The following is a 22836-nucleotide window of genomic DNA, read 5'->3' on the forward strand; positions in this document are numbered from 1 at the left end:
CATTTTAAGAATATCCTAGCATTTTTTCTACCAAGATTCTCACGAAAAGGCATGTTAGAGTACTGAGAAGCAACTTAATAAGAAGTCTGTTTCCAAATAGACCTTTTAAACCTTTAATTTTAAAACATGCAAGATTCGATGCAAATACTTCTGACTATTAATACAATTCATATTTCATTTCTATTGTTTTGTGGTAGTAAAAATCCATTATTCTCAATACTATTAGGAGGGAAAAGTTTAAACTGCACATGGAAGGTTTCAGTATATGCATGACTTTTTAGATTTTTTTTTTTCATTTATTTTTATTAGTTGGAGGCTAATTACTTCACAACATTGCAGTGGGTTTTGTCATACATTGACATGAATCAGCCATGGAGTTACATGTATTCCCCATCCCGATCCCCCCTCCCACCTCCCTCTCCACCCGATTCCTCTGGGTCTTCCAGTGCACCAGGCCCAAGCACTTGTCTCATATGCATGACTTTTTTTTTTAAAAAAAAGGCTTTAAATGTGGTGTGCTACACCAGGTTTTACTACTGAGTAAGCACCTGGCTGAGAATTCAGCCATTGGTTTATTTATTCAGTAATAAATGCAGCTTTCAAATTTGTGTAATTTACACTCTGGGAGGATCTGACTTACTGTGTAGCAACTCATATGTTAAATGAATACCATTGCTTTCCAGTGTCACATTATTTGTTTCACATAAATGTTGCAAACTTAATACATTATTCCTAAACTACATCCTTAAAATATGCAAATGAAATAGATCACCTTTAGACTCAGAGGCCAGATTTCCACATTGCTACACAAAATGAAATTCTGGTTATTGGAATGTGTGTCAGTTGCATTGCAATAGTTATTCCCAGAAATAGACTAAAACTTTCTGCTTGTTGTAACTGCAGTCCTTTTGTGAGTATATCTTGTAAATAGGTGATCGTGGGAGCCAAGGTGATTAGTTTATCAGCAACACAGAATACCATAACATTCAAGCTAATTATTTCTTTTTTCCCTTCTACTCAGTATATATAATTATAATTTTAATGATTTTTCCAATGTTATCTTTCTTCAAAGATATGTATAAAATTGGTCAGATTCTTTTTTTTTAAGTATATGTATAATCGTGTTTATTTTTTAGAAACATAGCCTTTCACCTAAAGTTATAATTCTGGAAAATCAAATATTTCAGTATTGTCAAATGTAACAAGACTCAAACAACAACACAAAAAACTTATTATGAAGCAGCTTTAATTATAAACAACTTGTTTGAGGTACATTATCTTCTTGTCTCCATATACTTAAGGAAAATCCCTTAGTGTAATAATAATGTCTCCTTGGGGATCTTCTAGGGAGGATGCGTCATTCTTTCACTTCATTTAGTGGGAATCATAATTGTTGGATGAAAATATTGTCCATCCATCCATCCATTCATTCAATAAATGATAATTTTGTTTGTTTGTAAACCTAAGATCTTGCAAAGCGCAGGTCTGGGGATTTGTGATCAGCAAAACAAAGCCCCAGTCCTTAAAACTCCAAGGAAAGCCACCACTAACAACAATGGACGGGTCTTGACAAAAGAAAGACACTTTACATATCCTAACTTCAGTGGTACAGGAAATAAAACCTTTCCTCTTCATATCCAGTATTTACATTTCAACATTTCTGTCCTCAGCAGTATAGGCCTTTTTGCATTATATAGTCAATTGGGATTTCCCAGGCAAGGATACTAGAGTGGATTGCCATTTCCTAGCCCAGGGAATCTTCCCAATCCAGGGATTGAACCCGCGTCTCCTGCATTGGCAGGTGGATTCTTTACCACTGAGTCACCTGGAAAGCATATAGTCAAAACACCCTTCTTTCGTAAGGTTTATTTCTGTTCAGAAAATAACATGCTGATCCATACCTTTTCGTGAATGCAACTCCTTGTTCCACAAGCCAGCCCACAAATCACTTTTCTAGTGTTACGACTTGCCATCAGTTCCTTCTTTCCAGCACTCACTAATTAAATAAATCTTCACTCCAGAGCACTTCCACAGAAGACTGACAGAACTGTATCCTAGGGAGGTATATGGGGACTCCCAGTGTTTTTTGAGGTGCTTCAGCAATACAAGCTTGATCATAGACATATATGATCGTGTGGGCTATGCAAGCCCAAGTGCTTTGACAGTCGTAATCTATATATGTGAATGCAGAATTATTTACAAAACAATAATGAATGTGAATGGATAATTAAAGTGGCATAGAACATGTAAAGCACATAAAACAGTGCGTGGCACAGTCAGTGATCACGTGTTACCTAAGGACTGGAGGGATTTGAGTGTGTAGATGTGTAGGGAGAAGGGTGTTAGAACAAAGGGAACAACAAAAAAAAAAAACAAAGGGAACAACATAAGCATAATCAAGACAGTGAAGAGTTGCAATTTAATTTGGTGGCAGCAAATAAGAATAGTGGGAGATGAAATTAAATCCATAGAATAGGGTTAGATCACAGAATGCCATTTTTAATTAGCTTCTTATTAATGTTATACACGTCCATTGTGAAATGTTTAAGTGAACTTGGCTTAGTAAAGGAGGCTTCCCTGGTGGTTCAGTCGGTAAAGAATCTGCCTGCAATGCAGGAGTCCTGGGTTGGGAAGATACCCTGGAGAAGGAAACGGCAACCCACTCCAGTATTCTTGCCTGGGAAATCCCACGGACAGAGGAGCCTGGCAGGCTACAATATATGGGGTCTCAAGAGTAAAGGTGTCTCCTATTTAAGATAATGGGGAAATTTTAAACTTTTTTTTTCACTAGTCCTCTTATAATTTCAATGTTTTATTTCAAAGCTTTGCTTCATCTTAATTCATTTTGGTTTAAGAAGCAAGGTATAAATTTATTTTATTTTTCCAAATTGGTCAGCAGTAGTTACATTAACTTTCACATATAGTTAAACTAAATTATATATATAAAAAAATCTTCCTGTTTAATTTGAATGATCTATCACTGCTGTATGTATATTAATCGTAGTGACTTTGTGTATGCTTTAATAATAGGGCTAGACATCTCTATTCTATTTTGCTTTCCTAGCAATCCTATGAGGAGGCAGAGAAGACCTTTTTTCTTTCCATTTAGCATATAAATCTGACAATTTAATTTTTTGTTGTTGTGAGTCATCTATTAAATGGCAAAGAATGAATGCTGTATTACTAGATTTTTCTAACTTAGACCAGTCCTCTCTTGATCACTTTTTTATTGACTTTGGTAGATGCATAACATGCAAATGGAAATGCACACACATCACTTGATAAATATTAAACTAAACATACTGGTGTAGCCAGAACCCGGACCAAGATACCTTACCAGCACCACAGAACCCCTTCAGGACCTTTCTAGTAGCTTAGCTGCCCAAATACAGCCCAAGTTAATCTTATCCCAACTGCTGTCAATAGATTTGTGCATATATTCAAGGAATCATACAGTATGCACTTGTTTTATGTCTGGTATATGGGATCACTGTTGTGATATGATCATAGATCATATGCATATGATCATAGATCCTTCATATTCATTTCTTTGTATTATTTTCATGTGAGAATATAACATAATTTATGGATCCATTCGTTTGTTGGTGACTATTTCTGTGACTTCTAGGTTAAGACTTTCACAAATAGTGCTACTGGGAAAATTCTGGTATTTTTTAATTGAAGTATAGTTGATGTACCATTTTATATAAGTTTCAGATGTGCAACACAGTGATTCACAATTTTTAAAGATTATACTGGCATGCTACAGTCCATGGGGTCTCAAAAGAGTCGAACACAACTGAGCAACAGCATACTTCATTTATAGCTACTGTAAAATATCGGCTATCTTCCCTGTGCTGTATGGTATGTCCATGTAGTTTACTTATTTTATACATAGTAGCTTGTGACTCTCACTTTCCTACTCCTATCTTGCTCATTTTCCCCTTCCTTCTCCCCACTGGTAATGACTGGTTTGTTGTCAATATCTGTGAGTCAGTTTCTTTTTTTTATTTGCTAGCTTGTTTTATGTCTTATAGTCCATGTGTAACAGGCAATATTCCATGTGATAACAGACAGCATTTGTCTTTCTCTGTCTGGCTTATTTTGCTAAGCATGGTATGTTCCTGATCCATCCATGCTGTTTCAAGTGGCAAAATTTCATCCTTTTTTTATGGCTGAGTAATAGTCTATTATGGCAACCCACTCCAGCACTCTTGTCTGGAAAATTCCATGGACGGAGAAACCTGGTAGGCTACAGTCCATGGGTCGCAAAGAGTCGGACACGACTGAGCGACTTCACTTCAGTAGTCTATTGTGGGCTTCTCTGGTGGCGCAGTGGTAAAGAGTCTGCCTGCCAGTGCAGGAGAAGCGGGTTCAGTCCCTGGGTCGGGACAATCCCCTGGGGAAGGAAGTGGCAACCTACTCTGGTGTTCTTGCCTGGAGAATTCCATGGACAGAGGAGCCTGGTGGACTCTGTCATTCATGAAGTCACAAGAGTCAGACATGACTTAGAAAAATAGTAATCTCTTGTATATATTACAACATTTTTTAAATCCATTCATCTATTGATGGATAATTAGGTTGCTTCCATGTCTCGGTAACTGTAATAATGCAGTTATGAGCATTGGGGTTGTTCAGTCACTAAGTCATGTCCAACTCTTGAGACCCAGTGGCCTGCAGCCCACCAGGCCTCCCTGTCCTTCACTGTCTCCCTGGGTTTGTGCAAGCTTTTGTTCACTGAGTCAGTGGTGCCCCCAACCATCTTTACTTTGTCGTCCCCTTCTCCTTCTGCCCTCAATCTTTCCCAGCATCGGGGTCTTTTCTAATGAGTCAGCTCTTTGCATCAGGTGGCCAAACTATTGGAGCTTCAACTTCAGCATCAGTCCTTCCAATGAATATTCAGAATTGATTTCCTTTAGCATTAGACTGGTTTGATCTCCTTGCAGTCCAAGGGACTCTCAAGAGTCTTCTCCAACACCACAGTTCAAAAGCATCAATTCTTCAGCACTTAGCCTTCTTTATGGTCTAACACTCACATCCATACATGACCACTGGAAAAACTATAGCTCAGACCAGATGGATATTTTTCAGCAAAGTGATGTCTCTGCTTTTTAATATGCTACCTAGGTTTGTTGTAGCTTTTCTTCCAAGGAGCAAGCATCTTTTAATTTCATGGCTGCAGTCACTGTCCACAGTGTGTTAGTGTTTTTGTTTCCTTCAGATATATCCCCAGGGATGGAATTGCTGGATCATGTGGTATTTCTAGATTTAGTTTTTTGATGAATCTCTGTATAGTTTTCCACAGGGGCTGCACCAATTTACATTCTCACCAACAGCATACAAGTTTTCCTTTTCTCTACTTCCTGATCAGCACTGATTATTTATGATCTTTCAGATGATAACCAGTCTGACAGGCATAAGATGATATCTCACTGTGGTTTTGATTGCATTTTTATGATGATTAACAATGTTGAGCATCTTTTCATGTCCCTTGTCAACATCCGTACACATGTCTTCTTCAGAAAAATGTCTCTTCAGTTCTGCCCATTTTTAAATTGGGTAAATTTGCAAAAATATAATGCTAAGCCTATGTCAAATGTTACATTTTCTATATTTTCTTCTAGAATTTTATGGTTTCCAGTCTTATATTTAGGTCTTTAAGCCATTTTAAATTAATTTTTGTACATGTGGAAGAAAATATTCTAATTTCATTTTTTTTTTTTACATATAACTGTCCAGTTTTCCAAGCACCACTTATTGAAGAGACTGTCTTTTCTCCATTGTACATCTTGCTTTCTTTGTGGTAGATTAACTGACCATAAGTGTATAGGTTTTTTTCTGGGTACTCTATTTTTTTCCATGTATCTGTGTGTTTTTGTTTTTACCAGTATCGTACTGTTTTAATTATTGTAGCTTTGTAGTATAGTATGAAATCAGACAGCATAATACCTCCAGCTCTATTCTTATTTCTCGTATAGATTTTTGGAGAATATATGTATGAATGTCCAGGTTACTGCATCCTAGGGTATGAATATGTTTGCTTTAGTAACTATATTAAAGCCATTTTCTAAATTGATTTTTCAAATTTAACCTCCTGGCTAGCTCTGTATAAGAGTATCATTTGCTCTATAATATCATCAATAATTGCTGTTTTCTTTATTTTGCATTTTAGGTATTCTAGTGGGTATGTAATGTTATTGTGATTTAATATTCATTTTTACTCTAACGGAGTTTAAAACTTTTTAATTATTTATTGGCTATTTGATTCCCTTTTGTGAAGTGCCTTTCTATACTTTTGTCTGTTTTTCTTTTGGCTTTATTTGGTGTATTTATTTGTAATGATTCTTATTCTTCACATTTTATTCTAAATGATATAATAATGCCTGGAGGAGGACATGGCAATCCAAATGATATAGAGCAGTTGTCAAATACATATATTTTAAGTATAGTTTCCCCATTGGTGAGTTTCCTTTTCATTCTCTTATTGGTGACTTTCACCCTTCTATTTTTAAAATATACATTTTTGAGAAAAAAAATGATCATTAACAGCTTTCTTTTGTATTTATTTATAATGTTTTCCTCAATCAGTTTCAATAGCTCTATAATGAGATGCATATACATTGAGACAAAAGCCCTTGAAAGTAAATCGGAGTGATTAGAAACAAAATAAATGAAACAATAGTGAAACAATGAAATAAAATGTAATTAAAGTAGAAAGCTTGAACTTAAGAAAAGGGGAATCAAATTTTTCATTCATAAGGGTCAGTGTATTTATTGATTGATGTTCAGATTTCCTTCTGAGTTTCTTGGCGTCTGTTGCTGGAAGGGGGACCTTATGCACAAAAGAAGTATTGCCTGTCAATCCCTGTAGGGCAGTCAGCCTTTCTCTACATTTTCAGAGAAATTCACCCTGTAGCATTTTAAATACATGCAACACCCCATACCTACATTTTTATTTCTTATGTGAAATACACTTTTCAGTTTCATTCACAGATGAGTTCAGTAAGAGCCGGGTAGGTGACATTAAAATCTACCTTGAGGAACTGGGTTTTGCATGAGATAAAATTCACATGGTACATGTATGTAGAGTTTTGGTGATCTGATTTGACCCAAGAACAGAATTCACAGTGCCTTCTGGAGAGTGTAGACTTTATTCTGATTGTTCTCAGTTCATTTTATGACAGGAGCAAGACAGCTGCTGGTTTTGTAAAGTGTCAGAGAGGAAGTGTGTGATGCTGTGAGACCTTGAGAGCCAAATGGCCTGAAAGAGGCTAGGTCTGGAAAGGCTTCTCAAAGAGGATCTTGTTTGGTGAGCTATAAAAGGTGAGGGGGAACGAGGGCAAGAGTTAGGGGCAGTTGGAAAAGGCTGAGACCAGTCAGACCTGGCTTCTTGCTCACTCAGTGTTCAGTCTTTATTTTATGCTTTCTTTTCCCCGAAGAATTATATCGTAAATTCTATTCATTTTATATATATCTAAAATTCTTTAAATTGTTTCTATATTATAGACTGTATAAGCAAAGTATATATGACTTTATGAAAGTATAAATATATAATACACTGTGTTTATATAGCTTACATATTTAGTTTGTATCATATATAATTATAATACTTTATATGAAATTGCATCATTTGTATAATACTTTACATGAAATTGTGTCATTGAAGATTCTCTTTAACTTGCTGATATTTTATATGTCATCACAAACTCTTCTTGAGCATTTAAAAGACTTCATGAAATTCTGTTCTCTGAATGTGCCATCGTTTCTTTATTCATTCACTCAGGTTGCTTTCAGTTTTTTGCTGTCATAGGTAATGACAAAGTTAATATTTCTAAACATTTTTTTTCCCGTACTTTGAAATATCTCTTTGAAATATTAAGTCCTGAAGCAGAATTACTGAATCGGAGTTCTTTGGAACCTGAAGACCCTGACGAAGGGTTGATGTAAACCCCTGGAGCAAGGCTTGACTGCATCTGTGCTGCTCTTTACAGCCCGAGGCAGCGGCCCGGGGCTTCTAAGTACACCAGCCCTGCCTGCCGTCCACCTTCCCCACCTGCAGTGTGTTGAAGGGATCAATCTCTCAGTACCTCTGATACACATCCATAATACATTTTATAAATGGATTGGAAACATCTAAGGCTGTGGTTCACAGATTGCAAATTGTACTTACGCTCGCGCGCGCGTGCGTGTGTGTGTGTGTGTGTGTGTGTGTGTGTGTGTGTGTGTGTGCTGAGTCATGTCCAGCGCTTTGTAACCCCATGGACTGTACCCCCAGCCTCCTCTGTCCATAGGATTCTCCAGGCAAGAATACTGGAGTGGGTTGCCATTCCATTCTCCAGGGGATCTTCCCCACCCAGGGATCAAACCCAGGTCTCCTGCATTGCCAGGTGGAGTCTTTATCACTGAGCCACTTGTGTGCCTATGATCACCTGATTTCTGGGTCCACTTTCCAAATTTTCAATTTAACTGTTCTAATTGTGTCAGGCATTGCTTTATTGTTTACTAGAGGTTCAGAGGGCTTCCCTCATACCTCAGCTGATACAGAATCTGCCTGCAATGCAGGAGAACCCCAGTTTGACTCTTGGGTTGGGAAGATTCCCCGGAGAAGGGAGAGGCTACCCACTCCAATATTCTTGGGCTTCCCTCGTGGCTCAGCCTGGTAAAGAATCCACCTGCAATGTGGCAGACCTGGGTGCGATCCCTGGGTTGGGAAGATCCCCTGGAGAAGGGTATGGCAGCCCACTCCAGTATTCTTGCCTGGTGGCTCCCCATGAAGAGAGGAGCCGCGGTGGGCTACAGACCACGGGGTCACAAAGAGTCAGACACGACTGAGCGGCTAAGCCCAGCACAGCACGGAGATTCAGAACTTACAGGGACATAGTATTATACTATTCAATTTTTCCAGACATTTATTAAGCAGTGTTATTCCCTGCTGATATGTTGTATAATTATACATAATACTCAGATATTTCAGAGAGAATTCTAACCAATGTAACAATGTAAAGTATTGTAACTCAGTGATGTGTTTAGAAACTGGTGAAGCTGGCCTCTTCTAATGGTGCCACTCTGAGGGGCATGAAATTCTATCTTGTTTTGATTTAATTTTGCACTTGCTTGATGACTACTGATACATTTTCTTTTCTTTCCTTTCTTTTTTTTTTTTCCCTCAGTGATGTGCCTGTTTCTAGCCTTGCTCCCTTTTCCTATTGGGTTGTCTGTCCTTTTCTTACTGATATATAGATGTTCTTTTTATAATCTAAATATGGACCCAGCTTATTAGCGCCTAGTCCATGACTTTGTCATTATACATTTTTTTTTGCATTTTTTTGATGAACAGAAATTGTAAATTTAAAATATTTATATTTATCAGTTTCTCCCATTATAGTTTGTATATTTTGTGCCTAATTTCAGAAGTATTTTTGATCCTGATACACTGTGTTTTAGCACATTTTATTCCTAAAATGTTTACATACAGATTATAATTGCATCACTAGTTCATTTTTTGAGATGACAAGTATGACTTTAATTTGATCTGTTCCATATGGAGAGCCACCATCCAGTACCTTTTATAAATAGCTCCTAGCGACTCTTTTGGTCTGTCCTATTTCTCTTAAGCTAGCATCCCACTCACATTGTCTTAGCCATTGTAACTTCATGAATATTGATATTTAGTAAGGTGAGTTCTCCAAATTGCTTTCATTCTTTCACATTCTTGGTCTCTTCACAGCTATACTAATTTTAGAATGGGTTGTCAAGTTTTATGAAAATCACTTTAGGGATGTTTTTTAAACTGTAAAAACTAGAGTTTTCTTTCCCCTGCTGTTTTTTAGAAAACATTTTATAATTTGAGAACCTAGATCGTATCCTTTTCTTTCTTTTATTGATTTTTAATTGGAAGATAATTGCCTTACAATATTGTATTGGCTTCTGCAAGACCATAATGTGAATCAGCCATTAAGTACACATGTGTCCGTTCCCTTCTGAACTTCTTTCCGACCCCCACCCCGTCGCAACCCTCGAGTCTGTCACAGAGGGCTGTGTGGAGCTCCCTGTATTACACAGCTGCCAGTAGCTATCTATTTTACAGATGATAATAATGTATACGTTTCAGTGCTGCTCTCTCAATTCTTCCCACCCTCTCCTTCCCCCACTGTGTCCAAAGTCTGTCCTCCATGTCTCTATCTGTGCCCTGCAGATACGTTCATTGGTACCATTAGAGGCCGATATCACTGATGAACATAGATGCAAAAATCCTGAGGAAAATACCAGCAAACAAAAGGATCATGCAGCATGATGAAGTGGGGTTTATCCCAGCGATGTTAGGATTCTTTAATATATGCAGATAAATCTGTGTGATATGACAGATGAGTAAATTGAAAGAGAAAAACTGTTTTGAGGATTTTGATTAAATTATGTTGGATGCACAGTATAATTTGGGGACAATCATAATCTATTCTTAATTTGCTAAGGGTTTTTGGAAAAACTGTGAGTAGTATTGAATTTTATCAAAGATACTTTCTGCACTCATTGAGAGGATCATAAGATTTTTCTTGTTAAGTCTATGACTGTTAACATAACATTAATTTCATCTGGCATTCTAATATTAAATCATTTTTACATTTTTGTAAATTATTTAGTCATGAAGTGTTCGGCTTAAAAAACAAATATAAACTATTGGCGTCTCTTTCATTTATCAGGAAGCAAAGAAAAACCTTCCCCATAACCCATAACAAGTTTCTTATATTTTATTATCCAAAACTAGGTATTACTGCCTTGGTAGTGTCTTAACTCAGTCTGACATAACAAAAATATCACAGACTGGTGGGACTTGAACAACAGACATTTACTTCTCATGGTTCTGGAGGGTGGGAAGCCCAAGAGCAAGGTGTTGGCCATTTCAGTTCTTGGTGAGAGCGTCCTTCCTGGCTTGCAGATGCTCCTTTGCTCTGTGCATGCAAACAGAAACTCTCCAGTACTCTTAATAACTTGCTAATCCCACCCTAGAGTCCCCACTCTCATGATGTAATCTAACCCTAATTACCTCCTAAAGGCCTCGTCTCCAAGCACTGTTACCTTAGGCGTTAGGCCTTCAACATGTGAATTTTGAGATATACCGATCCTCAGTCACTGACAGGTGGGGAGGTGGGACTGCTAAGTTTCCCTGATCATTTGGGGCTGGAGGAGGGGCCTTCTTCCTGGAGTTCTTTGCTGCTAGAACAAATGATGTTTCTAGAAACTAAAGTAAAACTTTCCTTTAGGAAGAAAATTAATTATGTGAACTACACTTTCATTCTGCAAAAAGTAATTTATTGGATTTCAGCATGTTTTTCTTTTAATACTGTGGATTTGAGAAATTATTTTCATTATAAAAATGAAAAATTATGTAGAGTTTTAAGAAAATATCTAAAAGAGAAAAAAGATAATAAATATCAAACCCCTTTTTATTAGCGTTACTCACTCTTGAATTATTCCCAAAAAGCATCACTACATTCTTTTGAATAAAACTGTAGTCATCATATCATACAGATATTAATATATTTAAAATTTTACTATCTGCATTATATTCTCATTTGCTAATTTATGCCTTCTTTTTCTTTGTTTAGATTTCCTCATGGTTCATTATGCTCTTTGTTTCTCTCTTCATATACTGTCTTCTGAATTTATACACTAATTCTTCTGGTTTTGACAACAGAGTTCTTATTTCCACTCTTGCATTTTCTTTCTCTGGATTGGTCTTATTATTAAAATGATATATAATTTTTGTTTTGGTTTCCTCTTTTATGTGGTTGTTTGTGAGGGATTATTTTCCCTGTTGGTTGGGGCTTTATAATTATGTTTTTTCATTGTTTTTTTATTAGTAGATTTGTTGCTTCCTGGTTTTATACTTTGGTTTCTACAGTTTTAGCTGTTTGGAATTTATTAAAGATATTTATTGGTCTAGAATAGGATCACTTTCTAGAAATGTTCTACGGAAACTTGAGAAAAGACTATTTTTTTGTCTATGCTTCTTTTGGATTGTTAATTCCAGATGATTTGTCTAAGAGCAGATTACAAAGAACATCTGTGTGAAAGTATGGTTACTATTTAATGTTATGAGGGATAAGGATTAGGTCCATCTTAAAACAAATTCGAAATAGGCACTAAGTTTCGGTATTTGTTCCTGTTCTTTTCTGTATTCCTACTTATTAGTCCACGAGGCAGCAATTTTTCCTAGGTTACCTAAATTCTTTGAAGATTTTAAAAACATAAATAATTGCTAAAATCCATTTATATCATTAAACGTTTGTGGCCCTTGTGGTTTTGATCAGTAGGGAGAAAAACACAAAAGAAAACAAGTTAGAAAGAAGAACCAGAAAATAGAAACCACTTCTGGACGCATTGTTTTGCTGCTCCTTAATCTTGCCAGGAGAATCCCATGGACGGAGGAGCCTGGTGGGCTACAGTCCACAGGGTCGCAAAGAGTCAGACACGACTGAGCGACTTCACTTCACTTCACTTCACTTCACTTCAATCATGTCAGAAGGACAAGACAATGGCACCCCACTCCAGTACTCTTGCCTGGAAAATCCCGTGGATGGAGGAGTCTGGTAGGCTGCAGTCCTTGGGGTCGGGAAGAGTCGGACACGACTGAGTGACTTCAGTTTCACTTTTCACTTTCATGCACTGGAGAAGGAAATGGCAACCCACTCCAGTGTTCTTGCCTGGAGAATCCCAGGGACGGGGGAGCCTGGTGGGCTGCCCTCTATGGGATCACACAGAGTCGGACACGACTGAAGTGACTTAGCAGCAGCATCAGCAGCAATCATGTCAGAGGACCTAGCCAATTCCTGCTTTGGAGTTCTGAAAATGACCTAACCATGGGTCACAACTTTTACTCCTACTTACTCGAGGAATCTAGACTACCAGAACCTGTCTGTAGTATTTTAATTATTTTATTTTCTGAAAAATATGTATTTGTATTTCAGTGTGTGTATTTTGTATTTAAGTCCTTAAAATGAGATTTTAAATAGAGGATTCAGGAAGATGTATTGGTTTTGCTTCTGCTCCCTTAATAAGAATTAAAAATCCAGCTGTTATGCTGACAATAGAGGTAGGGGGGCAGTGCAGACTCATTATTGATCAGCAAACAGTGACCATGTTATGGGTGCGAAGCACACCAAAGTTTAATACATAGGATGACCATTGATTTTATAGGACCTAGAAAGTGAGGCAAAAGACATTTAGATTTAATATTTGGGATACAACAACTCTGAAGCAAGTTTAAGATAATTCAGTTAGTCTGTCATAGAGAAGTGTTATGGTCAGAGATTTACTTTTAAGTCTTCCATATACATTTAAGAATCATAACCTAAACAAAAATTTAAGATATTGTCCATGAATTTGCTTATTTACGAAAGTTACTATCATATAGGGAAAAGGATGTGAATTGATTTATTATAAATAATAATTGTTATATAAATAATTTATATTTCAGAAGTATCTTTCTAAAGCAATTCAAATTAATTCAAATTGTTATAGCACAGAATAGAAAAAATATGATTGTATAATAAATGCCAAATAAAATAATGAATATGGGCTAGATCATGGCTAGCTACCTTCCTTTTGTGGTTTTTACTTAGAACAGAATCCACAGAGAAATATATTTCACAGATTGTCTATTCTAAACCAAAGTATCTATGAGTAAATAGTCCCTGAGAAAAGCAGTAAATCCATTACCAAATCTCATGTGTCTTGCACTTTGTATTTTAAGATAAAAGTTATTTTACATGATAAAACTATAACTTGATTTCAAAATTAAGTAGAATTATTTATTGGTTTCACATGAACATGAAATATTATTTGAATTTAATAATAATTATATGTATTTTATAATTATAAAATTATATATTTTAGAATTTATATAACATAGTGACTATTGACACAGAACAGCAACAGTTGTATAAAATAAGGGTTAGTACTTTTAAGCAATAATGAAGGATGCCTCTGTATATACTTTATTTCTCTTTGGAATTTCTTGAGTGTATGATATCATATTTACTTATTATTATACTAGATCATACACACATTCACAGGGATTTACATGTACAAAATCATCTTTTTTCATTTTTAAATATTTATAATAAATTCATCAAATATAGCTTTTATAAATTTCAGGTTTCAATGGCCAGTGTCTTATAATTCTTAGTCCCTGTGCCTCTCAACACTTTGCAGTGTTCTAGATATCCGAGATGCTCAGTTGTATTTCTTATTTAAGTATTTTTTAAAAGTAATTTGACTGTGACTGTCCATCTACACCTGTTATACATTCACTTCCTATTCATCACTTATGGAAAGAATATAGTGATTTCCTGATAAGAACTCTTCCCTTTTATAGGTAAAAAAGACTTTCTCTAAGTCACATTTGGCCTTCTATTTATGTGAGTGGAAGCTAGTTTGAACTGATGTGAAACTTGTCAACACTTGGTACTTCAATAAAGAAAATCATGGGAGTGGTGTTTTAGATTAGGACCTTTAAAAAGCAGAGGAATCAAAAACCTCCAGAGCATCTGAAAGGCCAGAATCAGCACCAATATATTGGGTATATTGGACTGGATTGAGATACCTGCAGTGACTTACATAGTACACACACCAGGTTTTTCTTGAGATAACACTGGCAAACTGAGAATCATCAGGCTGATTCAGTCAGGGGAGAACTTAAGATGAGATAGACCTAGGAGATGGCTTAACAGGATTCAGGCGAGCCGAATGTTTGAGTCAAAATCCAAACCTACTGTTGCAAAGTGAACCAAGATCCAAGCAAATAAAGGGTTAGTAATGGGAGGCAGAAGGCTCTGGGACGCCAAAAAGATACTTAAACCCTTAGTGTCCTGTTTGGAAAAGCACAGACTGGCATTGCCCTCTGTGAAGTGTGGAGAGAATTCTAGGGTGCCGATGCTAAGCAGGCTAGAAAATTGCGACCACTGTCAGGCTCATGGGGACAAGTTCAGTGAAATAATTCTGTTCTGTGAAATAATTGGTCTATCTTGTTTTACTCTCTGCTTTGAAACCATAGATCTCACCTCCGTCTGTTCAGTCATCTGCAAGTAATAACAAGTGACTTTTGTCAGTAATGAAAATAGATTGGAGTGTATCTGCTAAAACAGATTAAAATTCTGGAAAACACATTCAGAACGTACATTCAGTTTATGGTGACGAGTCATTAATCTCCTTTCTGTTGTCAGTTGCTTTACAAAATGAAAATCATTTCTTCAAGTGTCAGCGTGATCCTTGCCCAGAGTTGATAAAGTCGTGAGAATAGCTCATCAGGGCTTAGCAATCACTGACCTATGCCTGCTTCCACCATGTGACCCCAGGCCCACTTTCCTTCAGTTCTACCTCTTAACTTTTTCTTACTTTAAATTAATGCAGTTATTTCAAATATGTAAATAATATTTCTTCTTTAAGGACCGTAATTGAGGTACTAACAATAAACTCCATAAAGTATAAAAGTGAATACATTTTGGCACACATACAATTTGTGAAGCCATCACAACAATCAAAATCATGCCAAACTTGTCCATTACCCCCAATCCTTTTGCAATCGCGCCCTCTCTCTCATTTTCCTATCTTTGCCTTCTGTCATTTAGATGAGTTTCCATTTATTTATACAGAATATAAATCTGCCTGCAATGCAAGAGAACTGGGTTTGATCCCTGGGTCAGAAAGATCCCCTGGAGAAGGGAATGGCTACCCACTCCAGTATTCTTGCCTGGAACATCTCATGGACAGAGGAGCCTGATGGGCTACAATCCATGGGGTCCCAAAGAGTTGGACACGACCAAGCGATTAACACTTTCACACCTTCATGCAGAATACACTTCATTTTTTTTCCCCTGGCTTCTTTTTCAGTCAACATAATTACTTTAAGAGGCATCCATGTTGTTGCATATATTGATGCTTCATTCTGTTTTATTGCTTGAAGTATTCCATTCATATGAATATAGCACAGTTTAAGCACTCACTGTTGGTGAACACCTGAGTATGGCTGTTCAAAACAGCTGCTATGAACATAATGTTGTACAAGTGCTTGTGTGGATGTGTGTTTACCTCTCTTGGTTAAGTACCTAAGAGTGGACCAGTTGCACCAGCTGTCAAGAAGTAGAGAGGATCAAAACAAATCAAGTCAGCCTTACCCCTAGCTGGTACATGAAGTTTTTAATGGAATGATAAGTTTATCCTTGTCATCTTTGAGGCTTTTAAAAGAGCTCACAGAGTGTAAATCTATGGCTGATTCATATCAATGTATGACAAAACCCACTGAAATGTTGTGAAGTAATTAGCCTCCAACTAATAAAAAATTAAAAAAAAAAAAGAAAAAGAGCTCACAGAGCATGTATAAGCCTGTTAATTACATGAGGCTTGTTCTTTTAGGCCTTGTAGTACATAGAATAAAAGACAAAAAATAATTTATTTCTTATTTTAATAAATGTAAACTGTATCACTATGTACAGCACAATTTCATGATCTGAAAATATCCATCATTGATTTATCTATGGTATAAAGTATATTTAATTATTGTATGAACTTTATTGAAGTATTGTTACATTAGGTTATGAAAACAAAGTTTTCATAATTTTCTCCACTAGATATATTTATGTTCCCATTCACTGTCTCCATTAAAGGTTATCCAGCAGATATTAATATTTAGGATCTCTCATAAAAACTATGGTAGTTAGTACTTTAACATTTTCCTTCACTTGTTGAGATTTATCTATAAATTTACATAATACTCAAATTTATACCTACCTTCATTTGTTTTCTGTTAACGATATCTTGGGAATCCATCACATTTTATAAGGAACCATAAGTTTATTTCAGCCGAGGGCAAACAGCTAGTTTTCAGGCTGTCCTGGATGCATATATGCAATCTAGTCAGTGCATTTTGAAAATTTGAACGCTAGTACATTAAACTGGAATAATGAACCAATAAAATTTTTTACGGCATTCAGAAAAATTACTTCTTAGACATTCACACTGTCGTTTTACTCATTAAAGTTATTCTAGGATCATAAGTTAGGTCATGAATTCCTAAGCCTTGGGGAAAAAATCAGAAGGTCTTTTCTGTTGATCAAAGGACTTGACCTGACTACAGGATAGCAATACCTTGTTTTGGAAAGCTAGACTAGGCCATTTGTGATGCTATTATCCATCTTCAGCCAAGAGAGTACAATTCTTGGAGAACCTTTCATGTGGCATCTGTAACGCTCTTCACATGTTAGATACTATGGCTTGTCACAGTTGTAGTTATTACCTTCATGTAGTTTCTGTCAGTGTTTGACGTTGGTTTTAGAATTGCAAATCCTCAAATGCTTCATCAGCAGATGGCAGGACTACTATAATTCAGAAGGTTTTCATGGAGGTTGAATGAAATATAATCGTGAAACAGACACATGCTCAGCAACATAGGGATCAAATGTAGTTAAGTGCTCAGGAGATGGTGGTTTTCTATTTTCCCCAAATCTAACATGTAATTGGCCTATCCTATAGCCAGACCTTTTTAAGAGTTTATAGGATTCTAATCTCCTTGATACTTTAGCCACCCGTGGTAATGAGTTATGTGCTCAGGAAGGTATATTAATGCCTATGAGTCACTAAGGTACTACCTCGTGTTTGCCTCATCACTTCACTGACCTTTAACTTGTTTTGCAAATACGCTTAATTCAGTAAGGAAGATTGCTTCTCCTGAAGTTTTTCCATTAGTGAAAGGTGTTTCCAAACCATGTACATTATTTTTATTTGGATGATATATATGGTTCAAACAATTATATATATGTTATATATATAATTGTGTATTATATATATATATTGCTTTTTAGGAAGCACTTTAATATTAGCATAACATCTAACCATGTTGGCATTTCTGTTTCCTGTTATAGTTAGTGAGGTTAATCCTTATATTTTAAGTAAATGATAAAAATCAAAGTAAAAAATTTTTTATATCTAAGTATTTTATATTGTGATTTGGCAACTAAATGCATTAATCCAAACAAATAGAGAATATAGAAATTATTCACATCCCCATTTTGTTTAAACACGGGTGTCTAATTATCATTTGTTTCTGCTTTAACTCAGTTCAGCTGCTTTGATTAAATGATGCCATTAATCTAGCAGGAGTCCTGAAATCTTTTGTATCTTTGAAAAATACAATAAAAAAAGGAATGAGTTCTCTATAAAATGTGGTTTGTCTTCAGCTAGAATTTTTTTTTCTTTTAAGATTTTAGTCTTTATCTTAATTGTGAATATCAGATAGAGGCTTTCAGAATGATATGGGCTGATTTCAAATTTCTCTAAATCTACAAACATACTCTTCATGTTCCCTAGTCTGGGCCCAAATTGCTCTGCTTGCATTTGTAATCAGAAATTGATTGGGTTGCTGTGGAAACTGGAAACGCGTATTGCTGGTTGAAGGAAAAACCGAGGTAGAACAAGTACTGTTATCATAATTGTCTGTCATCCTAAATGCCTATCATTCTCAATAGTACATGGATAAAATTTTCATACTCCAATCCCCAAATACTGCTTTGTGGTCACTCTTAACCCTCTAGATTGATTTTTTGACACCAAATGACTTTGTTACATATTTAATTTGTTTTCATGTTGAATTATTTTTTTTAACACAAAATGAAATATTTTCATCTTACCCACATCTATAATACACCCTGTAGAAAAAAGCCTGAAGCTCAGTAAAATGCTAGCTATTGAGAAGCCAGCCATGTGAAACATTTCCACTGCTGGCCAAGATGACACAGAACTAGGGCAAAAAAATTAAGTTGAAGAAAGAATTTTTAACTTCTGGTAATAAAGGCAGCCTGGAAGAAGTGAAGGTCTATTTTACATTTTAAAAAATATTTATTATTATAAATATTTATTATTTTTATGTAATAAGGCAATTTATGAGTTTTACCATGTGTTAGAAAAGCTGACTTCTAATCGCCTTTAAAGGTTTGTCTTATGAGAGCTGACAAAATGAAGGTTAATGAAAGAAATGAGAAAAAGCAAAAGGAGAGTAAAATAGCCTCAGCAGAGGCAGGAAGGAGGGAGATGAGTGATGATAAACCAGGATATTCCAGTGGTACACATTTCCATTAACAAACAGTTTTTCTGAAGACTTCCATTGGTTCCCCGATTTCAGTGAGAATAAATGCAGAAAGTTATGTGTGACTTTTAAAGTTTAAAAAGTTTAAAACAAAATATCCCCAGTTCGCCATAAATCTTAGGAAACCAGGGATTCATAAAAGAGAGACCAACTTGCTAAAGAAGGTTAATGGAACAAAGCATCTGTATACAATAATTCCCTGGTTGAAGAGAGACAGTGTGGTAGCCCACTTCAGCTCTGGTGTGTCAGGGGAAAGAAAATTCTGGTACTTATTTTAGTTTTGTTTTTATAAATAGTGCCAGACTGAGCAAAGAAATCTGCTTTAGCCTAAAAATATTAAAATATACGATATATGTAACATTGTCTAAATGATGATTACCTATTTTATGTACTGTTGAGATTTGCATGCTAGACACCTCGACTGTAGTGTTAATACTTCAATCCACCAATTTTTTCAAAAAGAAATTTGAAACCACATGGTTTCAAATGTTTTGTATAGGCGTGAATAGACTGGATCTTTAGAATATGTTCTTGTCTTCCCATTAAGAGCTAAAACAAAGAAAAAATGTAGAGACGTTTCCAATACTAGTTACCCTGATGCACAGTTGAAATTGTTTTCACAATTTAAATTTGTTGCTCAGTAAGTTAGGTCACGGAGAAGGCAATGGCACCCCACTCCAGTACTCTTGCCTGGAAAATCCCATGGACAGAGGAGCCTGGTAGGCTGCAGTCCATGGGGTTGTGAAGAGTCGGACATGACTGAGCGACTTCACTTTCACTTTTCACTGTCATGCATTGGAGAAGGAAATGGAAACCCACTGCAGTGTTCTTGCCTGGAGAATCCCAGGGACGGGGGAGCCTGGTGGGCTGCCGTCTATGGGGTCGCACAGAGTCGGACACAACTGAAGCAACTTAGCAGCAGCAGCAGCAAGTTAGGCCGAGGGGAGAAAAATGTCTGTCTAGACACATGTACTATACTGTATATTTTTTCTTAGTTTTGTTTAGTGTTAGTCACTCAGTCACGTCCGACTCTTTGTCATCCCATGGACTGTAGCCTGCCAGGTTCCTCTGTCCATGAGATTTTCCAGGCAAGAAAGCTGGAGTGGGTTGCCATCTTCTCCAGGGAATCTTCCTAGCCCAGAAATCAAACCTGGGTCTCCTGCATTGCAGGAAAATTCTTTACCATCTTAGCCACTAGGGAAGCTTAAAAAGCAGGTGAGCATACACGAAAAGTCTTTCTATCCATTTCTCCTTTACAGAAGCACCAAATATTTGTGTGTCTTACAGAAATATTTTATGCATTTTAATCAAATATGTATTTTTGCAATCATTATTGTCATACTTCTTTATTTGAGCAAATCTGGGGATTGTGTGAAAGTCGCTTAGGCGTGTCCAACTCTTTGTGGACTGTATAGTCCATGGACTTCTCTAGGCCAGAATGCTGCAGTTGGTAGCCTTTCCCTTATCCAGGGGATCTTCCCAACCCAGGGATCAAATCCAGATCTCCCACATTGCAGGCAGAATCTTTACCAGCTGAGCCACAAGGGAAGTCCAGGAATACTGGATTGGATATCCTATCCGTTCTCCAGGGGATCTTCCCAACCCAGGAATTGAACTGGGGTCTTCTGCGTTGCAGGTGGATTCTTTACCATCTGAGCTATGAGGGAAGCCCCATGTGCACACACACTCTGAGGACTGTGTAGGATGATATTACAGTTTTGCTTCATTTTCCTCTCATCTTTATAACCAGGTTGAACAGTTTTTCAATTGTCTGTTGGCCATTTGAATGTCATCTTTGTGAAGTGCTCCTTGTGCTGTCCTGCTCTTTTATCTCTTTGGTGGCTGTCTTTTTATTAGTGATTTGTGAGGGCTCTTTATATACAATAGATCTTTAGCTCTTTTATTGGCTGTATGTTTTGTAAATATCTCCTCTCCTCTGTGACTTGTCCTTCCACTCAATTAATAGAGCCTTCTGATAAGCAAAAGAGTTCTTTTAATGTTGCCGAGTTTATCCATCTTTTTCTTCATGGTTAGAACCTTCTTTGTCTTAAGAAACTGTTTCCTCTCTTGAGACTATAAAAATAACCTTGCTTTTCCCATTTAGACCTACAATCCACCTGTGTTCAGTTGTTGAGTAAGTTGTAAGGAAGAGTCTGACTTCATTTTGTCAACCTGCATATCTCTTTGAGATAGCACCATTTTTTGAACATACTACCATTTCACCATGGCTTTGCAGTTCAATCTTTATTGTAGATAAAATATTCATATATGTTTGGATTTGTTTCTGGACTCATGTTCTACTGGCTTATGTCCTGCTCATTGTAACTTTATATTATGTGTTGTTATGTAGAAATGTAAGTCCACCAACATCTTTCTTCTTCAGGAGCAGCTTGGATGCTCTTGGTCCTTAGAATTTCCATATAAACTTTAAATTTGCTTATAAAGCTTGTCAAGTTACAGAAAAAGAGTTTGGATGCTTATTTGGATTGCAGTGATGTATCAGTGGTGACAACTGGCATGTTTATTATGCTGAATCTTCTAAGCCATGAATGTGGTATATCACTCATTTTATAGGTGTCCTTTAATTTCTCTTTATAAAGTTTTATAATATTCTCTATAGAGGTCTTACATATATTTCTTGATATTTATTCCTTAGTACATATTCAGGCTTATCATGCTTAGTGTATGTTTTCTAAGATTTTTTTTTCTACTTTCTGACATGTATAGTTTTTTATGTAAGAGACTTTTAAAACTTGCTATGAGTTTTAATAATATATGTATTGAGTTTAAGACTGCTTGCATACATAATCATATGTGATTGACAATTTTTTATTTCTTCTTTTCCAATCCATGTAACATTTCTCTTGTCCTACTAGATGCCATTGGCCTTCCAGTTCATTGTTGGATAGGTAAATACTAATTGCCGTCCTTGCCTTCTTCCTGATTCCACAAGGAGAGCGTTTAGTACTTCATGATAAAGTGTAGTATTTGTTATAGTTTTACTTTAGATTTCCTAAGATTATTGCACGCATGCGTGCTAAGTCACTCTAGTCATGTCCAACTCTTTGCAACTCAATGAACCGCAGATTGTCAGACTCCTCCATCCTTGGGACTCTCTAGGCAAGAATACTGGAGTGGGTTGCCATTCCCTTCTCCCGGAGATCTTCCCAACCTAGGAACTGAACCCATATCTCTTATGTCTCCTGCACTGGCAAGCAGATTCTTTACCACTAGCACCACCTGGGAAGCCCAAGATTATTGCAGTGTTCTTCTGTTTGTAGTTTACTTGAAATTTCTGTCATAGGTATTGATTTTATAATATTCTCTTTATTGAGATGATCATTTGCTTGAAATAAGTTTTTTAATATTTCTTTATGAATTTTATATTTATATTCATAAGTGACACTGGCCTATAATTTTCCTTTTTACATTATCCTTTCTAGATATATCTGTATATTGTGAAAATAAAATAAAACTGTCTTTAAGAAAATTAAGAAACACATAGTTACAGATATCAATTGTGTGTTTGTTATGTATAAATGAGACAATAAGATATAGTGGTTTGAGTGTCAAAAGTACTCTAGTTTTTTTCTTTTTTCAGTTTTATCATCAGACTCTGTGTTCTATTTTACAAATCGTTATTTTCCTTGATCTCTTACCTTCTTTAAATGAGGCATTAGAAATGTATTATTTTTAAAGCG

The 22836-nt window shown here is 36.2% G+C and overlaps 1 protein-coding gene across 2 annotated transcripts in view; it reads left to right on the forward strand.

The window, feature by feature from the left end:
* The window catches only part of PACRG (parkin coregulated), a 505425-nt gene that overhangs the window by 949 nt on the left and 481640 nt on the right, over positions 1–22836 (forward strand). The gene's annotated exons all lie outside the window — the stretch shown is intronic.

This window comes from Cervus elaphus, chromosome 26, assembly GCF_910594005.1.
Source record: "Cervus elaphus chromosome 26, mCerEla1.1, whole genome shotgun sequence".
In the NCBI taxonomy this organism is placed as follows: Eukaryota; Metazoa; Chordata; class Mammalia; order Artiodactyla; family Cervidae; genus Cervus; species Cervus elaphus.